Source organism: Podarcis muralis, chromosome 10 (assembly GCF_964188315.1).
Source record: "Podarcis muralis chromosome 10, rPodMur119.hap1.1, whole genome shotgun sequence".
Taxonomy (NCBI): Eukaryota; Metazoa; Chordata; class Lepidosauria; order Squamata; family Lacertidae; genus Podarcis; species Podarcis muralis.
Window position 1 is genome coordinate 71825606 of NC_135664.1, and position 25030 is coordinate 71850635.

Sequence of the window (25030 nt, forward strand, 5' to 3'; positions counted from 1 at the left end):
GTGGGTCATCTTGTCCAACCCCCTGCAATGCAGGAATCTCAACTAAAGCATCCATGACAGAGGGCCATCCGATCTCTGCTTAGAAACCTCCGAGGAAGGAGAGTCCACAACCTCCTGAGGGAGACTGTCAATAATAATAATAATAATAATAATAATAATAATAATAATAATAATTTATTTATTATACCCCGCCCATCTGGCTAGGTTTCCCCAGTCACTCTAGGTGGCTTTCAACAAAAAATTAAAATACAATAGTCTCTTAAACATTAAAAGCTTCCCTAAACAGGGCTGCCTTCAGATGTCTTCTAAAAGTCTGGTAGTTGTTGTTCTCTGGTGGGAGGGCGTTCCACAGGGCGGGTGCCACCACCGAGAAGGCCCTCTGCCTGGTTCCCTGTAACTTGGCTTCTGGCAGTGAGGGAACTGCCAGAAGGCCCTTGGCGCTGGACCTCAGTGTCCGGGCTGAATGATGGGGGTGGAGACGCTCCTTCAGGTATACTGGATTTATAATTAAAAGACAAGGAACGGCTCCTCTTTCAGACATCAGAGCAACCCCTCTTCAGGGGCGTAATCTAAAACCCGAAGTTAAAACGGCACTGTAACTTAAAATCCTAAAGAACAGGATGAAGGTCTCATTCAGTATTCATGCGTTTCCTTTCCCAAGCAGTCAGGTTTCATGTTATACATGTGGTGTGAAGGTCGCTAATGCACCTTAAACCATTGGGTTGTGCCCTGATTATTCACCGTTATAACAGAGGCAGTGTGGCTCATCGGATGTACAAACCAGGCATGATCCTTCAGGGGCAATCTGTTGGGGGCTGAATGCTGGCAGTAAGTTAGGCCAGAGCCAAGTGGACCACTTCACTTTCTCTACCACCCGCCCCACCGTAGTGCCAGGAGAAGGAAGATCAGTCTCGCCAGAGGTCTGAACTAATGCAGTCATACCTTGGGTTACAGCCGCTTCAGGTTGCGTTTTTTCGGGTTACAGACCGCCGAAACCCGGAAGTACCGGAACGGGTTACTTCCAGGTTTTGGCGGTCGCACATGCACAGAAGTGCTAAATCGCGCTTTGCACATGTGCAGAAGCGCCGAATCGCAACCCGCACGTGCACGGACGCAGGTTGCGAACGCTGCGGGTTGCGGACATGCATCCCGCACGGATCACGCTCGCAACCTGAGCGTCCACTGTAATTGCTTGCAGGACATCCCCACTCGCTTTATTAATGTAAGAACATAAGAAAAGCCTGCTGGATCAGGCCAGCGGCCAGTCATGCCCAGAATCCTGTTCTCACAGTGGCCAACCAGATCCCTGTGGGAAACCCACAAGCAGGATGCGAGCGCAAGAGCAACTCTTCCCCTCCTGTGATTTCTTGCAGCCGATATTCGGAATCATTGCTGCCTCCCAACTTTGGAAGTGGAGCAGAGCCTTCATAGCTAGCAGCCACTGGAGTCATCTCCTCCATTAATTTGTCTAATCCTCTTTTAAAAGTGTCCAAGTCTGTCGCCGTGACTGTCTCTTGTGGGAGGGAGTTCCATAGTTCAACTATGTGCAGCGTGGGAGAAATGCCTTCTTTTTTTCTGTCCTGAACCAACACTCAGCTTCGTTCGAGATCCACAAGTTCAGAGTGGTGCGTGCTCTGGTTATCTCCCGCTTGGAGTACTGCAATGCGCTCTACGTGGGGCTACCTTTGAAGGTGACCCAGAAACTGCAATTAATCCAGAATGCGGCAGCTAGACTGGTGACTGGGAGCGGCCGCCGAGACCACATAACACTGGTCTTGAAAGACCTGCACTGGCTCCCAGTACGTTTCCGAGCACAATTCAAAGTGTTGGTGCTGACCTTGAAAGCCATAAACGGCCTTGGCCCAGTATATCTGAAGGTTACAGGGAGCCAGGCAGAGGGCCTTCTTGGTGGTGGCTCCTGCCCTGTGCAACGCCCTCCCACCAGATGTCAAAGAGAACAGCTACCACCAGACTTTTAGAAGACATCTGAAGGCAGCCATGTTTAGGGAAGCTTTTAATGTTTGATGCATTACTGTATTTTAATATTTTGTTGGAAGCTGCCCAGAGTGGCTGGGGAAGCCGAGCCAGATGGGCAGGGTATAAATAATAATAATAATAATAATAATAATAATAATAATAATAATAATGAAGAAGAAGAAGAAGAAGAAGTCTTGCAAGAAAGGGAGAAAGACTTCTCTGCATTCTCTATGCCAGGCTTCCTCAAACTCGGCCCTCCAGATGTTTTTTGAGACTACAATTCCCATCATCCCTGACCACTGGTCCTGCCAGCTAGGGATCATGGGAGTTGTAGGCCAAAAACATCTGGAGGGCTGAGTTTGAGGAAGCCTGCTCCGTGCCATAGCACAATTTTTATGAATTTCTATCATGTCCACCCGTTCTTCATGGAGGAACTACTCCATCTCCTTGATCATTTTCGGTTACCCTTTTCTGAACCTTCTGCAGCACTGCAATGTCCTTTTTAAGTTGTGGCTATTAGAACTATACACAATATTCCAACTGCAGCTGCTCAATAGGTTTGTATTATGGCATTAGAATACTGACAGTTTTAATTTTCAGTCCCTTTCCTAATGATCCCTAGCAACAGAAAGCAACCACACACACAGAACGAGATTTCTAAGAATACTTCAGAATGGAGAGCAGATGTGGGGGTGGAATGGGAAACTGGCCTTTGTATCCTTTGTCATGGGTTCCGTGTCCGTTTTCTAAGATGCTGCTTTGCCAAGTTTTTTTATATATAATAAATATATGAAACACACACAAAACACTGCAGTTGCACTCTATAAAAAGTATCGCAGAACGCTAAAAGCTAACAATCCATTTTCTTTGTAATAACAAAGGCTAATTAGCCTTCAGTTGCCAATTAGCACCAGCAAGTTTGGTAAGATTACTGATGGGGTTACATAACTAGAAGCTTATGCTACAAGGCTGTGTGGGTAGAAAATGCAGGTGCTAAAAATTACCTGCTCTTAAACTGACAAAATTTAGTGAAAACATAATGCGAAAATACAGCTTTTGTGCTCAAGCTATGCACATAGCTCAAAAGGCTTTCTGGAAGATGATTTATAATGAAATGAAAAAGGTATTTAAATATACCTTCCTGAAGAAACCAGAGGCCTTTCTCCTGGGCATGGTCGGCCAATTGGTGTCAAAGAAGGACAGAACATTTTTTATGTATGCTACAACAGCAGCAAGAATACTCATCGCAAAGTATTGGAAGACAGAAGAACTACCCACCGTGGAAGAATGGCAGATGAAAGTTATAGACTATATGGGACTGGCAGAGATGACCGGCAGAATCCGAGACCAGGGAAGAAGACTGGAAGAAATTTAAAGACTATCTTAAGAAATATTGTAAAATTGCTGAATGTTAAGACGATGTTGATTCTGAAATTAAGTGGTTGTTAGCTGTAATCATTATGTAAAATATGAAAAGAAAGATCAACATTTTAATAGAAATTGGGGGAAGGATTTGTTGAAGAGAATTAATTAGAGATTGGAATGCAGTAAGGGGAGGTATGAGGAGGTCGGGAAAGTAAGTTTCATGAACATAAGGGAATGAAGTTATACATGTGGCTTTTTGTTTTGTTTTTGTATGTATTTTTGTCTTTTTTGATTTTTATGTTATATAAATTTGTGAAAATGCCAATAAATATCTTATAAAAAAAAAATGCTTGAGAACCTAACGTCGGGTGGACAATATGAGAGATGGATGGGGCCATGCTCTGTTGTGGTCCAGAAAAACTTTGACTAAACCTGTGGGTTCCAGCTGATGCTGATTGCAGACATCCATTTGTGCAACTCTCCCCTCTCCTCTCCCCTGAAGCTGCCATCTTCTCCAGAAGTTTGGAGGACTTTCTGGAGCAGATTGTGAGGGTGCCCATGGAGAGGAAAGTAAAGTCCCTTTTTTAAGTAGAACTCCCCAGGCTCAGTGTCTGGATGCAACTCCATTTGTTTACCCAGACATGCGAACAGAATTTGGGTTGTTCTGAAATACAGGTAAAGGTAAAGGGACCCCTGAGCATTAGGTCCAGTCGTGGCCGACTCTGGGGTTGTGGCGCTCATCTCGCTTTACTGGCCGAGGGAGCCGGAGTACAGCTTCCGGGTCATGTGACCAGCATGACTAAGCTGCTTCTGGCGAACCAGAGCAGCACACGGAAACGCCATTTACCTTCCCGCTGGAGCAGTACCTACTTATCTACTTGGCACTTTGATGTGCTTTCGAACTGCTAGGTTGGCAGGAGCAGGGACCGAGCAACGTGAGCTCACCCTATCGCGGGGATTCGAACCGCCAACTTTCTGATCAGCAAGTCCTAGGCTCTGTGGTTTAACCCACAGCGCCATCCATGTCCCCGAAATATGGGTACCATATCCTTAATTCCCCAAGAACTCTAGTGCTGGTGAAGGGCGGGGGGGGGGGGCGTGTTCCAAGCCCTGAAGGATTCAAACCCTTTTACAGCATTTTTCATCGCTTGGGTAGGGGAAGCAGACGACTGCTGCGGAAGCCTCAGACCCCACAGGTGCTGTGCTTGTGCACATGAATGCTCAATTGAGGGTGGCTGGAGATGGTTCATACGGAGGACTCTTGAAGGCCTCTGTGGAGCCATACAGTTCACTCTGTGGTGTGGAAAGGACAGACGGATGTGCCTCTCTGAAAGCCAAATTCTCTAGATTTTGCACTGCCTGATAACTGAGTGAATTGGGCAATAAGTGAGGCAAGGATTTGGGATGGGGCTGGTTTGTCTAGCTATGGAGAGAGGCCAAAGAGTTCTGCTCTCACTGTGGCAGGCATCCTCCAAACAATTCAGTAGCACCCCTTAAATTAAAGTTTTCAAGTTAATCATGGAATCATAATGAGTTGGAAGGGACCACAAGAGTCATCTAGTCCAATTACTTGAAAAGCAGGAAACTTTTGCCCAACGTGAGATTAAGAGCCTCATGATCTAATGTTCCAAGTCTCTTCCATATCCTGCTCCATTTATTCCCCAAAGACTACTTCCATTGATGCACTGATGTGGTTTTTATGTTGATCTTTGCCCTGGGACCTCCGGGTATAGGGCGGCATATAAATTCAATAAATAATAATAATGCATAACAGCCAGAGAATTGACACTTGTCGGATGAGCGTTTGGCTGAAGGTTGTGGCAGTATAACTGGAGGCTGCCAAGCTGTGCTTTTGATTCCAGAGAAGAACTGTCAAGAGGGGCACCTGCTCAGAAGGTGGCAGAGATCAAGTTTGTGGGCAAGGATAGCCTGAACCAAGAGGCTTCTACCGCAGTTAGGAGGGGTGTTGGTAGAAGTTGACAGATAACATGTCGAAGAACTGACCATTTCGAAAGAGGTGTGGTGCACGTTGCAGCATTATTATTATTATTATTATTATTATTATTATTATTATTATTATTATTATTATTATTATTATATCTCTACCCATGCCTCCCTTTAGCTTGTCCCCAGGACCTGCCCCATATTGCCAGAGCCTGGCTCAGCATGTGTGACCAAGGAGAAACGAAGGATACGCCTCAAATATCTGAGCAATACCAGTACCGAACTGTCTAACAGCCTTCCGCAAACTGGTTCCCTCCAGATGTTTTGGACATGCTAGCTGGGGCTGATGGGAGCTGTAGTCAAAAACATCAGGAGGGGAAGAAATGGCCTAGCACTCCTGTGCAGATACATTACACATTTGTTTCTTCAAGCGCTGGATAATTTATTGTGTCTGAAGTCTTGGGGTGGGGGCTCCTGTTCACAACTGACACTGACAAGTGAGGAAAAGTGTTGAGAACATTTACAGATAGGTAGCCGTGTTGGTCTGCCATAGTCAAAACAAAAAAAATTCCTTCCAGTAGCACCTTAAAGACCAACTAAGTTAGTTATTGGTATGAGCTTTCGTGTGCATGCACACTTCTTCAGATACTTCAGATACTGAAGAAGTGTGCATGCACACGAAAGCTCATACCAAGAACTAACTTAGTTGGTCTTTAAGGTGCTACTGGAAGGAATTTTTTTTGTTGAGAACATGTTCAGGGCATTCTTCATTGCACCATGCCTTCTTTTGACTAGAAGCACCACCAATTTTTTATTCACTGAAGAGCAGAAAAAGGTTCCAGGCGTTATCAAGAATTTTGTTTAACCAGCCAAGAACTCTCTGAATTGCACCTGTCCAAGAATTTGGGGCTGTCTTTAAAATGTCTCCTTGCATTGCATTATGTAAGAGTGAACTATCTGTTCTTTAATGCTTTTTTAGAAAAGGCTAACTCTTCAAACCAAGTTAAAAAGGCATTGGGGAATTAACAGATGCTCGGAAACCAAGCGCTTCAGAAGGGCGAGAATTGAGCAACCTTTGATTAGCATGCCATAAATTGCAGGTGAGGAACTTCAAGCCCCAGGCCTCTCTGCCTGGGTCCATGGGAATCAAGCCTTCCTCAGCCCTATCTCCTCTCCTCTCCTTGGGGCACACATCTCATCAGCCCTACTTCATAATGCCTCTTGGCTGCCAGGATTTAGAATAGAGAGGGGTGTGGGTGGGTGTAGAAACAGGCCTTCTATATAAAGGCAAAATTAATTCATTGCTCCACACCATGTGGCCCCTGGACGCTTGCACAGATGGGTACGTGTGAAAAAGGTTCCCCACTCCGGCCGTAAATGTGACCAAAGCTGCTCATAATTGGTCCTATGCCAGGGGTCAGCAAACTTTTTCAGCAGGGAGCTGGTCCACTGTCCCTCAGACTTTGTTGGGGGCCGGACTATATTTTTTTTTTGGGGGGGGGGATTAACGAATTCCTATGCCCCACAAATAACCCAGAGATGCATTTTAAATAAAAGCACACATTCTACTCATGTAAAAACACGCTGATTCCCGGTCCGTCCGCGGGCCGGATTGAGAAGGTGATTGGGCAGGATCCGGCCCATGGGCCTTAGTTTGCCTACCCATGCACTATAGCAAAGTGCCTCTTAACCTCCATCCTCAATGGGGGCAAATCGGTCACCCAGAGCACCATTTCCCAAACCCCTGGAAATGCAGCATGGTCAGTTTCACCTAAGAAGTTACACTTTACTAGTTGAACATTTTAACTCAAGACATTTCGCTATGTTGAGTTAAATCTTTATATAAAAATGTACACAACGTACCCCCCGCCCAAAAGGTCTGATAGTTCTCCTCTTTCAGCAGTCAAGATCTGCAGGTTTTGGAAAACAGCAGACTTGAGGCCGTCAATTTGCAGCCAGCATAAACTTCAAGCATTATTCTAAGCCCACCCATGCCTTGATTCCAAGTCCACCCACTTTGGAAAACAACAATCTCTACCAAAGTCAAGATGGCCCAATATCCTATTTTAACCAGTCAAGCAAATATTACTTTTGAGCTGAAGTATTTCTCTCACCTTCATATGTCAGCTATGTGATATGGAAATATTCATAGCCAGTAGCTGATTGGGGGCTGTGTGAAAACAAACAAACCAGTAACCAGGCTTGGGGCAATGGTCCCTTCTGTGTGCACTGCCTGCCTAGAAACCTCTCCCCAAAATATCACACCTACAGGACCGACATTTTCAAAGCACAGTCCCTGCTAGCAGCATATTTTAAAAGAAGATAATCACAGTCTTGAAAAAGAAGAAAAAACAGTCTGGGCTGGTAGCGAAAAGGAGAGGGGAATACAAAGCAGCTCTTTGTTTTAAGTAAGTTAACAGCAAAATGGCTGTTGGCTTTTGGCATCGGAGAAAATTCTCATTAGCAAGCGCTCTGAGCTGCTTGCCTGAAGACAGGTCTTGATACAGGGCAGCCGGGCAATTTAAAACAATTGTCCCTCCTCAAAGAGAAAGGCGGCCGCATAATATGTACTTGCATGTACCAGCTGAAAGAACAGGCCACTGGGTGAAAGGAGCCCCAACACACACAAACACCCTCCCGTCCGACATTGCAAGGATGAGGTTTCTCTAAGAAGTGGGACTGATCCCAGGAAGTGAAGCTGGGAAGGCTAAAGAGAGGCCAACCAAAGGCTCAAGAAAAAAGAATTGCCTTCCATTAATTCCTCCTCCAAAAATAAATAGGAGCAGGTTGTGGTTTATCTTCTTGCTAACACACTTCCAGAGTACAGGGGCCAGCACTGAGGAGGCCCTGAGATCTGTCCGCTTCTTTCCTGTCTGATCTATATTATATCATCTATATGATCTCATATTATAAGGATGATATCATAACCAGAACCCAGGAAGGGTGAAATGGAGATTGATGATCCTGAGTGGTGTTGGGCTCAGGCTCTTTCCAGTTGAACACAAAGTGAAGACTGATGATCTGCGCCCTCAGCTGTACTCGGACATAGAAGTAGTTGTCAGACACCATTGTCAGACAGAACAACACTATGACATTTATGGTTCTTACACATGTGCACCTGGACACAAGATTTGATAAGTCTTTCACAGATTTCCTGAATTTGCAGGACAGGGAGCCTCTCTGTCAGTCACAGTGCAAAAGAGTAGCACAGCTCTTCCAGATTCATAGCTCCTTTACATGTTCAGGGTTATATTCAAAGTAGTGCTAAGTAACCACTCCTCAAGGATTTCCAGTTGTGCAATCCAGTTGTCCTCCTCCTGCCCTCCTCAAATCTGCTCGGGGGTGGGGGGTTGGTTGGGGGGGGGGATCCAGAGCAGATTTAGGGGATGGGGGAGGGAGAAGTCCTGTTGCAAAAGCATAAATCCTTGCATTGACAGATGGGTCCTTAGCATTATGTTGGTGACAAGATCATAAGGAGCTGTGACTCCTAATGACTGCTTAAGATGGAAAGTGGGAATGAACTTGGGCTGCAATTGTATGAAATCTCACTGAACTCAGTGTGGCACGTACACTGGTAAAGGCTTTCTGGGAAATGATATATATGAGTTAAAGAAAATGTTTAAAAATGCATTTGTCAAAAAACCAGAAGCCTTTTTACTAGGACTCAGCGGTTCTCAACCTGTGGGTCCCCAGATGTTGTTGGACCACAACTCCCATCATCCCTGAGCTCTGGCCTTGCTAGCTAAGGGTAATGGGAGTTGTAGTTCAACATCTGGGGACCTACAGGTTGAGAAAGGCTGTACTAGGTATTATAGGTGAAGTGTTCCCAAGAGAAGATAAAAGACTTTTTATGCACGCAACAACGGCAGCGGGAATGCTACTAGCCCAGAGGTGGAAGGAAGGAAGTAGTACCAACAAAAGAATGGCAGATGAAACTAATGGAGTTTGTGGAAATGGCAAAACTGATGGGGAAGATCCAAAACCAGGAAGATCAGGTATTTTCTAAAGACTGGAGTAAATTTGTAATTTACCTAAAAGACCACTGTAAAAAGTTAAAATCTTTGGCAGGCATGTAAAGACACTTGTAATGTGGAATTTTTTAATGGTAATTATAGTTACAGAATAGATAGATAATGGTAAAAGATGCAGTAAATTTAATCTTAAAGATGGAACCCATGGAGGGAGGGAAGGGGGGGTCTAAGGGTTCGAAAGAACTCTGTATTTTAATGTTTGAAATCGTTTTGTTTTATAATTTTTTCTTCAAAAACTTAATAAAAATTTGTATGTATAAACAGTCATACCTCTTGTTACGTTTGCTTCAGGTTAAATCTTTTCAGGTTGCATCCTGCAGCGACCCGGAAGTACCAGAAAGGGTTACTTCCGGGTTTCACTGCTCGTGCATGCGCTCAAAATGATGTCACGCGCATGCGCAGAAGCGGCAAATCGCGACCCACACACACACGGGTTGCGATCTGCTCATGTTGCGAACGGGGCTCTGGAACGGATCCCGTATGCAACCAGAGGTACCACACTAAAAAGGTAAAGGTACCCCTGCCCGTACGGGCCAGTCTTGACAGACTGTAGGGTTGTGCGCCCATCTCACTTAAGAGGCCAGGGGCCAGCGCTGTCCGGAGACACTTCCGGGTCACGTAGCCAGCGTGACAAAGCTGCATCTGGCAAGCCAGCGCAGCACACGGAAACGCCGTTTACCTTCCCGCCAGAGTGGTCCCTATTTATCTACTTGCACCCGGGGGTGCTTTCAAACTGCTAGGTTGGCAGGCGCTGGGACCAAGCAACGGGAGCGCACCCCGCCGCGGGGATTCGGTACCACACTATATATGTATAAAATATGTATAAATGTGTACTAACCCTTGAATAGACACACACACAAGGCTAGCCTGTAGGTCCTTAGCCACATACTGGGGGTGGGGTGAACCCACTGAACCCTTGGAAACTCAACGCATCTATGGAGGATGTCTGTACCCCTCTACTCTAAGCTAGAGAGGAACGCAGCATGCTAGCAAGCAAGTAAGAAGCACACACACTGGACCTGGACATTACTCAGCCAGTAGGCCCAAAACTATGCCTAAAACTCATTAGTGGGGAAAGCATGTGGAATCAGACCAAGTATGTGACAAGCTGTCATGGCCTATGTTAGCAGCTGGACAAAGCTCAGTGGTGGAAGGTCTCATTTTAAAACATCTGTTGACAAAGATCTCTGCCTAAGACCCTTGAGCCACAGTAGACAATACTGGGCTAAATAAACCAGTGGTCAGAGTACGCATCATGCGCCTTCATGTGCAAGTTCAGGAATCTACGGCAGACTTGGGGGCCAAAGCAACCCCTGAATTCTGCTCCGTTCACAGATTCTTTTACATGTGCAGCTTGTTGATTTGGGGTTGTCGTGCCCTGTCCTCTGCCAGCCTCATATTTGTGATGGCGCAAGGGCGAGAGTTTAAAATGCTATGCTGGAACACCACACCCAGGCTTGGGAGACCGGTGCCCCAATGCCACTGGAAACAAGACCATGACAAAAGTATTATGGTTGGGGGGGGCAACGGTAAGGCAAAAGTTAAAAGCAAAAGTACAGCCCCTCTAGCTAACATACTGAATGATAGAGACCATGACAGAAGACGGAAGTATAGACTGTGGAAAGAAATCATCTCTGTTTTCTGCTTATTACAACACTCTCAATGCTATGGTGAAATCAGGTAAACGACCCTTTGATTTGTACCATTAAGTATTTCTCCCCCCCCCCATATAACAGAATTATGAGCAATAAACATAACTAATTTTTCTCCCACCAGCATCCTTATTTGCTATACAGTGGTACCTCTACTTACAAATGTGATCTGTTTCAGGGTGCCTTTTGCACCTCGAAAAGTCCGTAAGTAGAGTGTTGCTACTGCGCGTGCGCGAAAGAGCGCTTCTGCGCATGTGCTAAGCGCGTAGATCGCTTCTGCGCATGCACGAAGCACGCAATCGCTTCTGCGCATGTGGCGAAACCCAGAAGTATACACTTCCAGGTTTGCTGCGTTCGCAACCCGAACATCCACAACATGAAGCAAACGCAACCAGACGTATGACTGTACTACTAGACTCTTGCTTTTATCACAAAACGTTAATTGGAATTCTAGTGTGGGAAGATACGTCCATTAAATTCTGATTATTTTTCTTAGGCTACATTTCTGTTTTCATCCTACTGCCAAGCTCAGAGCATTTCCGTGAAGCGGATTGACCTGAGACTGCGGTCTGGTTCATCTATAACTAAGTTAAGTCAAAACTGAAGTATAGCAAGAATGAATACGTGTGCCGATATCTGTCCAAGATGAAAAATCGTGGCCACTTCATTCCTCTGCTGTTCCTGATGCTCTACGTGGAGCCAAACTATAGTTTGGCTTAGTGTTATATGCAAACACAGGCTTATGGTCTGTCTCCTTCCCAATATCTATGTGCTGTGCGAGTGACTTCTTTTGTCTGATCTGAACCTTGAGTGTTCAGGGGATCTGAATGCGTTTCTCTTGCTCTGGCCCAACATTGTAATAGTCTATAAATCACAGTGAACTCAGCTAGACTAGTAAAGAAAAAGCGATTCATCGAACACGACTAAACAACAACAAATGCATTGTATATGCAATGTAACATTGTGCCATCAGATGGAGATATGGAGTCCTGTTTTTTCTCTACCTGTCTTCTTCAGTGTGTCTAGATCAGGGGTCAGCAAACTAAGATACGGGGGCCGAATCCGGCCTAATCGCCTTCTCAAGCTGGCCTGCGGACGGTCCAGGAATCAGTGTGTTTTTACATGAGTAGAATGTGTCCTTTTATTTAAAATGCATCTCTGGGTTATTTGTGGGGCATAGGAATTCATTCAATTTTTTCCCCCAAAATATAGTCCGGCCCCCCACAAGGTCTGAAGGATAGTGGACCGGCCCCCTGCTGAAAAAGTTTGCTGACCCCTGGTCTAGATCCAGCCTGTATCTCTACTGACACAGCATTCACTTTGTGTGTCAAAAACATTTGCTTTAAGTTATGTACATTAACCATGTACAGTCATACCTCGGGTTGAATATGCTTCATGTTGAGCACATTCGAGTTGCACTCTGCGGCAATCCGGAAGTAACGGAGTGTGTTACTTCCGGGTTTCGCCGCTTGCGCATGCGCTCAAAATGCCGTCATGCGCAGAAGTGGTGAAAAGCGACACGCGCATGTGCAGACGTGCCGTCGCTAGTTACGTTTGCTTCTGGATGCAAATGGGGCTCCGGAACGGATCCCGTTCGCATCCCGAGGTACCACTGTATGTGTATTGCACGCACACACCTCTTTCCTTCTTGCAGAAATTTTATCTACACGTTTTAGGTGGGGCGAGAATTTCTTTGGCAAAGAACTGAATGATAGCAAGGATATGTGAAAGCATCCTGTGTAGAAGGATCATGTGTGGAGATCAAGGCAGTAAGGAGCAGCGAGACTTGCTTTCAGGCCAAATGCTTACAATCATACTGCATGAGCCAATTTAAAGAAGCGGTTTCAGTTACTTCCTTGTAGGAAATGAGTCTTGTCTGAAGCAAGCCTAAAGAGAAGTGGAGACGGCAGACACAGAAGCTCCACTCCGCTTTGAAACATGAATGCAGCAAAACAAATGTTGACATTTTCAGGAAAGAAAAAAGCCCAGGGAGAAATTATCCTTGTGGGATAACAGATGAATTTTCCTGGTTCCAGATAACACTTTCTAAGGGTCCTCTGCATATCAAAGAAACCTATTTAAAAACCAGTTTTACTGCCACTGTTTCCCTCTTGTGTAAAAACTGGGGGGGTGGGGGGTCTGCAATTCTAACAAGGATAAAAATTCTTTGCACCTTAATGCACTGTAGGAAGTTGCAGCTACAAGCAACTGACCCAGCTTCTCTCTTCTGGTGTAGAGGGCTAGTGCTGGTGTCCCTCCTAATGTCTTATGCCCATTGACAGAAATTAGTCAGGCACCATGTGTGTTTTGCGACTGACACAGCTCCTACGATGACCATGTGGGGATCTCTGGACGCCAGACTGGTGACTGGGGAAAGCAAAATGTCACTTAGAGAAAGATCTGAAATATTTTCCTTGAAGCTTTCATTTGTTTTATTCTGGATTGTTTCATTTGATGTTTTAAAACGTTGCAAACCACTTTGAGAGTTGTTCTTTAAAATATAAAGTAGTGTAGAGATGAAATCAATACTTTTTGTTTAAGAAAACTTCACTGGGGGGGAAAGGCAGTGAGACACTCCACTGTGGCAACTGTAACCCAGGTTTAAGGTGCCAATGGGCAATTAGATTATATATCTTGAGTTTCTAACACGGCAAGTTATGCCAGAGAAAATGCAATGTTAACCAAAGTATCTTACATATGCTGTATCTAGATTCAGGTAGGTAGCCGTGTTGGTCTGATGCAGTAGAAATAAAATAAATAAATAAATAAAAATTTTGTCCAGTAGCACCTTAGAGACCAACCAAGTTTGTTCTGGGTATAAGCTTTCGTGTGCATACAAACTTCTTCATATACACTGAGACATAAGTCCTGTATCTGCACAAGTCTCTGGCCTCCAGTACAACACCAGAAAAATTGGTACACAGAGGTTAACTTTCAAACAAATTGTGCTACAGCTTCCGCCATACACTTCTTATCCAAGTTGTGTTAAATGCACTAAGTTCTATTCAAACCACTCCCACATAACCATAGGTCTAGGGAAGAAGCCATTCCCTCTCTCTCTCCTCCAGTGCCCTTGCAGCCCTGCACAGTTCAAAGCCTAGCCTGCCTTAGATAAAAGGAACTCCACCACACCCAGTTTCTATTGATATGCAAAGGATAGGCAGTCTGCCACTTCCCCTGACAAGCAGCTCCTCTGCTACAGCAACTTTGAGCCTTGGCTCATTCCTCCCAACACAGTTTGGGAAGAGGGTTAGTAGACAAAACTTCTACCTCTTCGTACATCACCTGCTTCCGAGACATAGTTAATGTGGGGGTAAAAACCCAACGGCCCCTTCACACATCAAACATATTGGAAAGAAGAAGGAAGGAAGGAAGGAAGGAAGGAAGGAAGGAAGGAAGGAAGGAAGGAAGGAAGGAGTCTAGGATAGGAATGGAGCACTCCTTTTTGAAAGGCACTTGCAAGACACTAAATGCACAAACTAAAGGCATCTCCAACGCTGTGGGCCAGATCCTGAACAGCAGGGTGCCTAAAGGCTGTGCTAGTCCCTGAACCTATTGAAAGAACCAGTGAGATATCTGCCTTTTCCTCCAGTGCCTGGGTTCTAATAGGGAAGGGAATTGGGCAACAACCTTGGCCCTCATTGGTAGAGAGGGGGAACCTGTGTCCCTCTAGATTTTGGCCCTCCAACTCTCAGCCAGCATGGTCAATGGGTCAGGGATGATGGGAGTTGTAGTCCAACAACTGGAGGGCCACAGGTTCTCCCTCCCCCACCCTGCTTTTTTTTGGGAAGCTACAGCAGCAAGTTGAGCAATGACAGTTTCGCTAGAGCTGGCTCTGCTTCCCTTAGCACAGCCAATGAGCCATGAGCTTTCTAGCATTCCCTACCAGAGCTGCAAAGACTTCCAAGCCTTAATCCACCCATTTCCAGGAACGAGAGCTGTCTAAGGAATCCATCTCCTCCCTGTCTAAGAGTACAGATTTGCTCTCTTGCAAGGATCCTCACCCTGGACGGAGCACCCTGCATTTCTTCAGGCAAACAGGGAATCCTCCTTCTATGTCAACCAGTCAAAGGGTAAAAGCACACACACCAATTTAGGGACAGGTAAAGACTGTGGGAATACGTTAGGCACCTGCACTGTGGTCCCCTTCTGCACTGTCCAAAGGGATTGGGGTGGGTGCATTTAAACATTAAAAAGATGCAAGTCTACATATAACCAGAACCCAGGAGAAATACATTTATTTAGCAGAATTTATACACCCTTCAATTGTCAATATCTCAGTGGTACACATTATTTCTCTTACAGAGCATGCAAGGGCCCACCCTTCTCAATGACTGGGGGATCAAGAGCGGTCAGTGGGGGGAAATCAACTTGAGACAGAAGTTTGCACTTCTGTTAGGAATCCCAACAATAGAGATTAGGCTGGGTTCCTATGCCCCCCCCCCCCCGCATCACAAAAAAACACCTGGTGACTGCCTCCCTTCTTATCAACAGATTAAATGAATTTATTTAGGGTAAGTTCGCCCCACCTTTCAACTTTAAAATTCCCCTTTGTGCAAGACAGAAAATCTTTTTTCTTTTTTTTTAAAGTCTCTGGCCTCCAGTAAAGAAAGGAAGAAAAAAATAAGGGGTGGGGGCCGGCAAATCCTTCAAAGTTACTGCTCTCCAACCAGTACCTTATGCCCCCCCCCTTTCTCAAAATGGGGAGGTGGGACAAAAAAAGGGGGTTCCTATTTAAGGGGGAAAGAGAAGGGTGAGGTTGTTCTTGGAATTATCCTGGATTTCATCAGGAGGCCGCCCCATCTCCACGTCCAAAATCAAGGAGGATTTGGAAAGAAAGCAGATTTTGGGGGGGGGGGGGTTGGAAAGAAAAATAGGAAGACCCCCATCTTGACACTGTGTGTTTGAGGAAGGGGGGTTCCTCGAAAAAAGGCGCGCGCGCCCCTTTCCCTCCCGCGCCCAGGATTAAGAAAAAAAAAGGGGGGGAATGGAATATAAAGTAGCCGTGCAAATCTACCCCAGGAGTCGCGGCCTAGCGCGACAAGAGGGCGGGAAATAAAATAAGCGCAATTAATAATAGTATTAACAACAACAACAACAACACAGCCCTCCCCCCCCCCCGAGTTAGGGTCTCTTCATCCTCCCCCCCCCCTCAGAAAGAGGGTCAAAATAACTCCCTATTTTTTAAAGGGAACCCCCCCCCTCCCTCACGTCCGGCCTAAGTCTCCCTCCTTCCCCTCAGAGGCTCCTCGGGGCCTAGTCAGGCCTCGGCGGCGGCGGCGGCCCCGGTGTGAGGGGGGGGGGGTTGTTCGTGAGGGGGGGGTCGGAGCGCGCGCGCGCCCGGTCGGCGGGGGCGGCTGGCGGCCCTTTCCCCCCTTCTTCTTCTTCTCCTTCTTCTTCTTGGGAAGAGGAGGAGGAGGAGGCGGAGGGCGAGGAGGTGCGGGGCCCCCGCGTTGCTGCGGCTGCGCCGGGTCTGGCGCGAGGCGAGTGAGGAGCTGCTGGGAGATTGCGCGGTAGGACACTCACCTCAGAGCGGCTGCGCTGCGGCGGGCCTGCGCCGTGGAGGAAGAAGGAGAAGCCAGGCAGGCAGGCAGGAGGAGGAGGAGGGCGGCGGCGGCGGGATGTGGCGGCGGAGGCTGCTGCGACTGGGCGCGGGAGACCCGCACACGCGGGAGCGAGGGAAGGAGGGAGGAGGAGGAGGAGGGGAGCGGGCGCGCGCCCCTCCTCGGCTGAGGGGAACAGGCGCGGCCTAGGCTGAGAGGAGGCCTCGCCACCTCACCTCACGGCTGAGGAGCCGCTGCCGCGATGGCGGGAGCCAAAGGGGGGGAAATAAAGCCGGGAAGGCGGGCGCCTCAGAACGGGCCTAGCTCGGGCGGCACTCGAGTCGGGCGGTGGTGGCAGGAGCAGCACCAGGCCGGAGGGGAGGGGGGAGGGAGGACGCACGGCGTGAGGGGAGCCGCCGCGCCGCCATGATGGGAAGGGCAACGAGGCTTTGGTTGGGTTTTCTGTGCTTTAATCCTCCTCACGCCGATAGTGAAACGACCGAGGGAGGACGGGGGGAGGCTTTTAATAGGCCTGGAGAGCTGGCGGCGTGGGTCGGAAAGAGGGGCGCGTAGTTGGGGTGGTGAGGGGGGGAGAAGACGAACGGGCGCCATTTTGGGAAGGTCGGCTCGCAAAAGCGTCCCCGATCCGAGCGGGCTGTGCGGCCGCCATGATGGGAAGGGCGCTAGGCGCTCGGAAGAGAAGGCGGCGCCATGTTGAGGAGGGCGGGGGGGGGGAGGCTCGCCATGTTGGGAAGGTCTTCGGGTGTTCTTTCTGCAATGGGCGCCCGTCGCCATGTTGAGGAGGAGGAGGAGGCGGCGCCCCTTGAAAGGAGGAGGGAGGGTGGTAGTGAAGGGAGCGGGGAAGAGCCCGGTGATAAGCAGGGGCCTGGGACGTCAAGCATGGGCCAGTTAAAGCGGCACCCTCGTGGCTTTGCAAAACAGGCTCGGGAAGAAATGCAGGCCTCTGCCCCGAAGGGCTTACAATCTACAGTTCAAGCAATACTGGGCAAAAGATGGCTAATAAGGTTAAGAGGATGGGAGGGCGAGGCCACTTGTCTCCTGGCCTTCGCCTCTGTGCCACCAGCCTTTTTAGAACTTATTTTTTACATTTTTATGTACGGTATAAATAAATACATAATGCCAGCTTTGGGCAGCCAACTGCTTTTAACGAGAGGCGTGGTGCTGTGCTGTTTTTATGGTAATTGTATGTATGTTTTGAATAGATTATACATATATATATATATATATATATATGGCTTAAATTCTATTAATGTTTAATTGTTTTTAATGACCCCCCTTTTGTTTTCAGCTATTTTATCTTTAAGCCACCTTAAGTGCCTGCCATAGAACAAGACTGTGGAATAAATATATTATAATAATAATACTGGACTGTAGGGTGTGCTGCAAAGCGCTGTGGAACACGCATACACCTGAATTTGCTTGGAGTCCTGAATTTGCATCTATGTATATAAAGCAGCACATGCCGTTTTATTCAAATTGGGCCACTGAGTCTTTTCAGTTCATAGGAACATCCCTGTGTATTTTCAGCATTACAAAATTATTTCAACTGAAGGTAGCAAAAAATCAATACATAACATTATGGTTGCCAGTTCCAGGTCATACGACACTGCATCTCTCTTTCATATTAGATCACATTTTTTTACCCTATCTTTCCTTCAACGAACTGAGGATGGCATACATGGGTTTTGCTGTTTCTTCACTCCTTTCATTCTAAGAACAATCCTACAAGGTAGGATAGACGTGAGTGGGATTTGAAACTTGACTGTCCTCGGGCTTAGGCTGGCACTCTGGCAGTTTGATTATGACTATGTTGCATGTCTTATACTGTATACTGCTTAGAGATTTTTGAAATATCAAATGGTTCATCAATGCTCATAAATAAATCTTGCATTAAAAGGTGTGTGTGGCTTTTTGCGTCATCCAGCTGTGAAAGACTGTTAACATTCACAGGCTGGCACATCCTTGTTTGCAGGGGTTCTGAAAAACCTCCCGCTTGGACGCTGGTGGCAGGGAGACTTATCTTGTAATAGCCACCAGGCCGTGCCTTTGACAGAATGCAAGACCCTGGGAGTTCCCTGTTGCACAATCCAAATATTTGAGAGCGAAGTTTGGAGCTGCCTCCAGGAATGGGTGCATGCAGAGAGAAAGGTGTTATTTCCTAGCGTGTGATGTGTTGGTGTATGCATGAAAAACACCCTGGAGGCAGTTTTGCACATACAAATAGCCCTGTGTTCCAATTTTGAAAAGAAAAAAAAACATTTCCCTCATTCATTAATACTCAGGTTCTCAATAGACTTCATTATTAAGCATCAAGAATTTGGTTTCTGCAGTTTCTTAAAGCAGATGTACTGATTTAGTGAAATGCAGAGTCTGGCCCATGCTAAAGATTCTGGTTGTGTTGTGGTACTGGTGGGTGGATAGTTGATGCCAGGTTTGTTGGTCACAACAATGTACTGGTGCATGGACTGTGTGTGTTGCATACATGTTATATGTGTGTGTAGCAGAAGAGGGTTGCTTCTAGTGCCACCACTACATCCCACCACTGTTGTGTTTCTTCCTGTTCACACCTAGCTTATACATGGTATCATTCCATCAATGCATTCCCTTCTTAGAAGAGTGATATGTCATCCGGTGGTCCTTGCATCCTGTCAGACCGTAGCTGTCAACTTTTCCCTTTTCTTGCGAGGAATCCTATTCTGAATAAGGGAATTTCACTTAAAAAAGGGAAACGTTGACAGCTATGTTTCAGACTGGGCATTTGCCTTGCCCAATATCTTAAGAATCAGGTGGGAGATACGCCTAGGCATATTTTTTATTTATTTCACTACTTAATACATTTATAGGCTACCTTTCCTCTATGGAGCTCAATTCACAGTTCTCTCCCCGTTACCCTCACAATAACCTTGTGGTGTAGGTCAAGCTGAGGCAGTGATTGGTCTAAAAGTCGCCCAGTGGGGCTCATGGCTAAAAGGGGACTTGGAAATCCAATCTCTACAGCAGAGTGCTTCTTACTGGGTTCAATAGGGCTTAGTCTGTAGATGCCAAAAGCACTTGCCATGGTGGGTGTGATGCTGCCCTTTCTGAAGCTCAGGGAGGAAGGCGCTGGGATGTTCAGCTTGGTGAAGGCATTCCAGAAAGTGTTACTACAGTATACAATCCTAACCGTGTCAGAAGTAAGTCCTATTGGGTTTAAGGTAAAGGTAAAGGGACCCCTGACCATTAGGTCCAGTCGTGGCCGACTCTGGGGTTGCGGCGCTCATCTCGCTTTATCAGCCGAGGGAGCCGGCGTACAGCTTCTGGGTCATGTGGCCAGCATGACTAAGCCGCTTCTGGCAAACCAGAACAGCGCACGGAAACACCTTTTACCTTCCCGCCGGAGCGGTATCTATTTATCTACTTGCGCTTTGATGTGCTTTCGAACTGCTAGGTTGGCAGGAGCAGGGACCAAGCAACGGGAGCTCACCCCGTCGCGGGGATTCAAACCACCGACCTTCAGATCGGCAAGTCCTAGGCTCTGTGGTTTAACCCACAGCGCCACCCTATTGGGTTTACTCCCAGGTAAAGGGCTAGGATTGCAGATAGCAGGGAAGATTTTGCCTTAATGTGCTCCACAGGGCATCCTCTACCCATCCTTTCCCTTAGGAAAGACCTGGTTTGGAAGGGGAGGGTGAGGTGCCACTTACAAAAGGCTCTTGGGAAAGCTGCATGTGATATTTGAGGGGGGTTGTTTTGAACAGCTTTCCCTCTGCTGATTATACAGTAAGCTGAATTTTTACACTCCCACTGCGCACACAAATACACTTGATAAGAAATCCTAATCCTAGGGCAAGCCAGCCTCCTGAACAGCTGATAGCAGAACAAAGGGAAGATTAACGTTTTGCAGAAGTGCTTAGCAAGGGGATTCTCAACCAGCTCCAGTCTCCTGTGAAGAAAACGGTCTCTCTGCTCCCTGCCTTTTGCCAAGACAGAATACTGTGGCTTCAGCTTCTTGCCACTGCCTGCTTGCTCCCTTCGCACCCTGCGCTTCAGAGCACTAGAGCTGGTGTGTGGACCACAGGGCAGTTTACAGTAGCTTGCCTGCATTATCAACAGGTTCTATGCGCACCCAAGTTGGTGCTTTTATTCCTGGTGCCTTGGCAACGACGGTGGACAAAAGGACGTCGGAAGCTCCGTTTATGCCATCGCTCTCGTCCCAAGCATAGAGGTGAGCAGGCAGAAAGGGAAGGTTTCAGAGCTGCTTGGGCCTATGATTGTGTGATTTCAGTCCCAGGTGGAGAGACAGACGGCAACACCCTACTTTAGAAGCTTCTTCATCCTGGAAAAGAGTGACTAGTGGGGTGCCACAGGGTTCTGTCTTGGGCCTGGTCTTATTCAACATCTTTATCAACGACTTGGATGATGGACTCAAGGGCATCCTGATCAAATTTGCAGATGACACCAAACTGGGAGGGGTGGCTAACACCCCAGAGGACAGGATCACACTTCAAAACGACCTTGACAGATTAGAGAACTGGGCCAAAACAAACAAGATGAACTTTAACAGGGAGAAATGTAAAGTATTGCACTTGGGCAAAAAAATGAGAGGCACAAATACAAGATGGGGGACACCTGGCTTGAGAGCAGTACATGTGAAAAGGATCTAGGAGTCTTGGTTGACCACAAACTTGACATGAGCCAACAGTGTGACGCGGCAGCTAAAAAAGCCAATGCAATTCTGGGCTGCATCAATAGGAGTATAGCATCTAGATCAAGGGAAGTAATAGTGCCACTGTATTCTGCTCTGGTCAGACCTCACCTGGAGTACTGTGTCCAGTTCTGGGCACCACAGTTCAAGAAGGACACTGACAAACTGGAACGTGTCCAGAGGAGGGCAACCAAAATGGTCAAAGGCCTGGAAACGATGCCTTATGAGGAACGGCTAAGGGAGCTGGGCATGTTTAGCCTGGAGAAGAGGAGGTTAAGGGGTGATATGATAGCCATGTTCAAAAATATATAAAAGGATGTCATATAGAGGAGGGAGAAAGGTTGTTTTCTGCTGCTCCAGAGAAGCGGACACGGAGCAATGGATCCAAACTACAAGAAAGAAGATTCCACCTAAACATTAGGAAGAACTTCCTGACAGGAAGAGCTGTTGGACAGTGGAATTTGCTGCCAAGGAGTGTGGTGGAGTCTCCTTCTTTGGAGGCCTTTAAGCAGAGGCTTGACAACCATATGTCAGGAGTGCTCTGATGGTGTTTCCTGCTTGGCAGGGGGTTGGACTCGATGGCCCTTGTGGTCTCTTCCAACTCTATGATTCTATGAGAATCGAGGGGTTGGTGGCTAAATACACAATATTTACCCGATACAAAGGGGTGGTGGCACTCTGGCGCCATCAAGACATAAGGGAAAGCTGGATGAATAATCGATGGGGGTGTGATGTGAGAAACCGGAGGGAGGGGGCGGGAAAACACAGCCTGGAGGTTCATTTTGAGGAACAAGGGGCGGAAAGCAGCTGACCTGCAACATCCTGTGTATTATGCAACTGCTTTCCTGATATTTAAACCAATGCACACTGGTCGTTCTGTGTTGTTGCTGCTTGCCCATTTGAGTCTCAGTCCCCCAAGGGGATCAGTGTAGACCAAAACAGCACTCCCAGCCTCTGAAATTAGGCTAGCTTAGATAGGCCCTTAGGGAAAAAGGGATCCAGGTAAAGTGGAGTGTTTCTTCTTGGGTCACTTAAGTTCCTTCAACGCTCAACTTCAGGTGTGCCATACAGCAGAGAAAGGGAGAAGAAGGCAACAGACCCAGACACGAGATTCAGTCTCTGCTAAATTCCCTCAAGCTGTAGGAATTTAATTTCATGTGGGAATGGGTTTCTGTGCAGTAAGTTTAAAACTGACTCAAACCCCTCCTTTTCTTCTTTCTCCAAGAGAGTACTCTAAAATGCGTAAAACTTGAGCTGTTGAGCAAAAGCATAACAAGGACACAGTTGCATTAAAAAGTTCTCTCCTTTATCAGTCACGGCAAGGGATGACCCTGGCTGTTCTTCTACGCCAGGGGTCTGCAACCCGCGGCTCCGGAGCCGCATGTGGCTCTTTTACACCTTTGCCGTGGCTCCGGGGTGGATACTAGCGAGGGGAGGAGGCACATTGTGCGCCCCGACACTCCCCACTGTGGCGGGTGCTGTACTGGCTGTGACGTCGCATGGGGGCGGTGCATGCGTTAGTCATGCACCGTCCCGACGTCACATTCCCGGTTTTGCGGCTCCCAGTTTTTTTTTCTTCGGAAACGGGTCCAAGTGGCTCTTTTTGTCTTAAAGGTTGCAGACCCCTGTTCTAGGGGAACAGAGAAGATACATCAGTACCTTATCTTATGTGCTGACCACAAAAGACGCACAGGCCGATGTCCGGGAAAAACGCCAAAAGCGTGTTCCCGGAGATGATGACCTCTTCCTCCCAGATAAGAGTAGGAAGAGGAATACCCTTTTATGGTCAGAAGTACAGGAAGGAAACCCTTTTATGGTTAAGAATACCAGAGCAAGAACATATGTGATGTCAACCTGCGTACATAGGCTGACGTGGTTGGAAGGAGGGAGAGGGTGCCTGGAGGATATATATACTGCATGAAACTTGTCATTTCTTTGGACTTGCTGTGGACTTGATCACGCAAGTGCCTTCTGCTATCCGGAGAGCAAAATAAACTCTTTCTTTGAATCAACCTCGGTGTCATTTGACTTCCTTCCTCCCGTCCCGGAGCAACGCAGACCCAATCGGTGAACTCCAATAAGGCTACAATACCTAATTTTAAAATTAAATTCCTACGAACCACAGTGACTATGTGCTCTACTAGCATCCCATGTGCAGGCAGACTCACGCAGGTTTGTTTAATAAAGCAGGTATGCTGGAACAGTAGTCTTGCAAGGTGATGAACAGCTGCTCACTTCGCTAGCCTCGCAGCCTGCTGTGTTGGTAGGAATTCCAGTGAATCCTGGTAAATCCTTTCTATCAGACAATAGATTCCATGGTCATGGAGGTCATGGAGATACAAGGCAGAGGGACTTGGATAGCCTCAAGCAGGTTTGCAGACACTCAACGGACAAGTTTCCCTCAGAGGATGCACTGACGTCACCAGGAACTGAGGATCTAGCTTCCAGCAGGAAGTTGGAGAGACTCGCATGACGTTGCTACCTTGCTATTTTATTATCAGTGCTTGTACTGCTTATATACCAAAATGGCTTTTTTACTGACACCCCTGGGAGCTTGCAACAATTAGGCTTGCTAACCATACCCACCAACTCTCTGCTCCTACAACAGCCACTATGGTGGGCAGAGATTTAGTCAGGGAAACGTTTCTCACAAAGCGAGCTCCTGACCTGGCCACGCTACTTGCTAAATTTGCCAGTGTTAGGCTGCTGCTGAAGACACAGGAGCAGAGCCAAGAAAAACAGCGGCAAGCCTAATTTTGTCGTTTGCAAAGTGCCAATGTAAGGGAAACGTTGCTCAAAACCTTGGGTAGGCAAACTAAGGCCTGGGCCGGATCCGGCCCAATCGCCGCCTAAATCTGGCCTGCGGACGGACCGGGAATCAGCGTGTTTTTACATGAGTAGAATGTGTCCTTTTATTTAAAATGCATCTCTGGGTTATTTGTGGGGCATAGGAATTCGTTCATATCCACCACCCCCCAAAAAAACCACCATATTTTTCGCCCTATAGGGCGCACCTGCCCATAGGGCGCACCCAGGTTTTGTTTTTTTGGGGGGGAATAAAGAAAAAATATATATTTCCCCCCCCCAAGCGCGGGGCTGGGGCGGGGAAAGCCCGAGCTTCCCCTGACCCCAGCCCCCAGAACAGGCTGCTATCCGCAAGCCTAGGGAACCCGGCGGGAACTCCCGCGGGCTCCCAAGGCTTGCGGAGAGCTGCGCGAAGCCTGGAGAGCGAGAGGGGTCAGTGCGCACCGACCCCCCTCGCTCTCCAGGCTTCAGCGAAAGCCTGCAGTCGCCCCATAGGACGCACACACATTTCCCCTTCATTTTTGGAGGGGGGAAAGTGTGTCCAATAGGGCGAAAAATACGGTAGTCTGGCCCACCACAAGGTCTGAGGGACAGTGGACCGGCCCCCTGCTGAAAAAGTTTGCTGACCCCTGCTCAAAACTAACAGGCAGGTTGTTTGCAAAACTATCAAGAGGATGGTCCCACTGGATGAACAAAGCAGGAGAATAATGTCAAGGAAGAAGGGACACTTTGGGTTTTTTCATTGCCTTCAAACAGGCCCACAATTAAGAATCTATCTTAGATTTGGAAACTGAACAAGTTAACAACAAATAACAACCCCATCAACTTTTCCATTGGGGTATTTACCACCCCCACCTTCCAAAAAAGTTCATAGCTCTAAAAACTGTTAAAAACAGTCGCACTGCACATTCCAGGAGGAACCTCAAACCAAACCACTCTCGCTGCTTTGCAGCAACTCCAGAAGAAATGGCTTGCAAATTGCAGCCCGTGACAAGGTGATCCTTTATT

At 47.3% G+C, this 25030-nt stretch overlaps 1 protein-coding gene and 1 long non-coding RNA gene across 7 annotated transcripts in view; one reads left to right on the forward strand and one right to left on the reverse strand.

Moving 5' to 3' along the window:
- NRF1 (nuclear respiratory factor 1) overlaps positions 1-17058 on the reverse strand; it is an 80112-nt gene extending 63054 nt beyond the window's left edge. For 2 of the 6 annotated variants that reach the window (XM_077935374.1, XM_077935373.1), the window contains exon 1: positions 16496-17057. The gene's annotated coding sequence lies outside the window, so the exon portion shown is untranslated. Of the gene's footprint in view, positions 1-16495 lie in introns of all 6 variants that reach the window. The other 4 variants (XM_077935377.1, XM_077935376.1, XM_077935378.1 and 1 more) reach the window with 3 other exon arrangements.
- Positions 16357-18429, forward strand: LOC144329018 (uncharacterized). The gene is made up of 2 exons (XR_013394454.1): positions 16357-16482; positions 17822-18429. It is a non-coding gene; the product is annotated as an uncharacterized LOC144329018 (long non-coding RNA).
- Positions 18430-25030: the final 6601 nt, after the last annotated feature.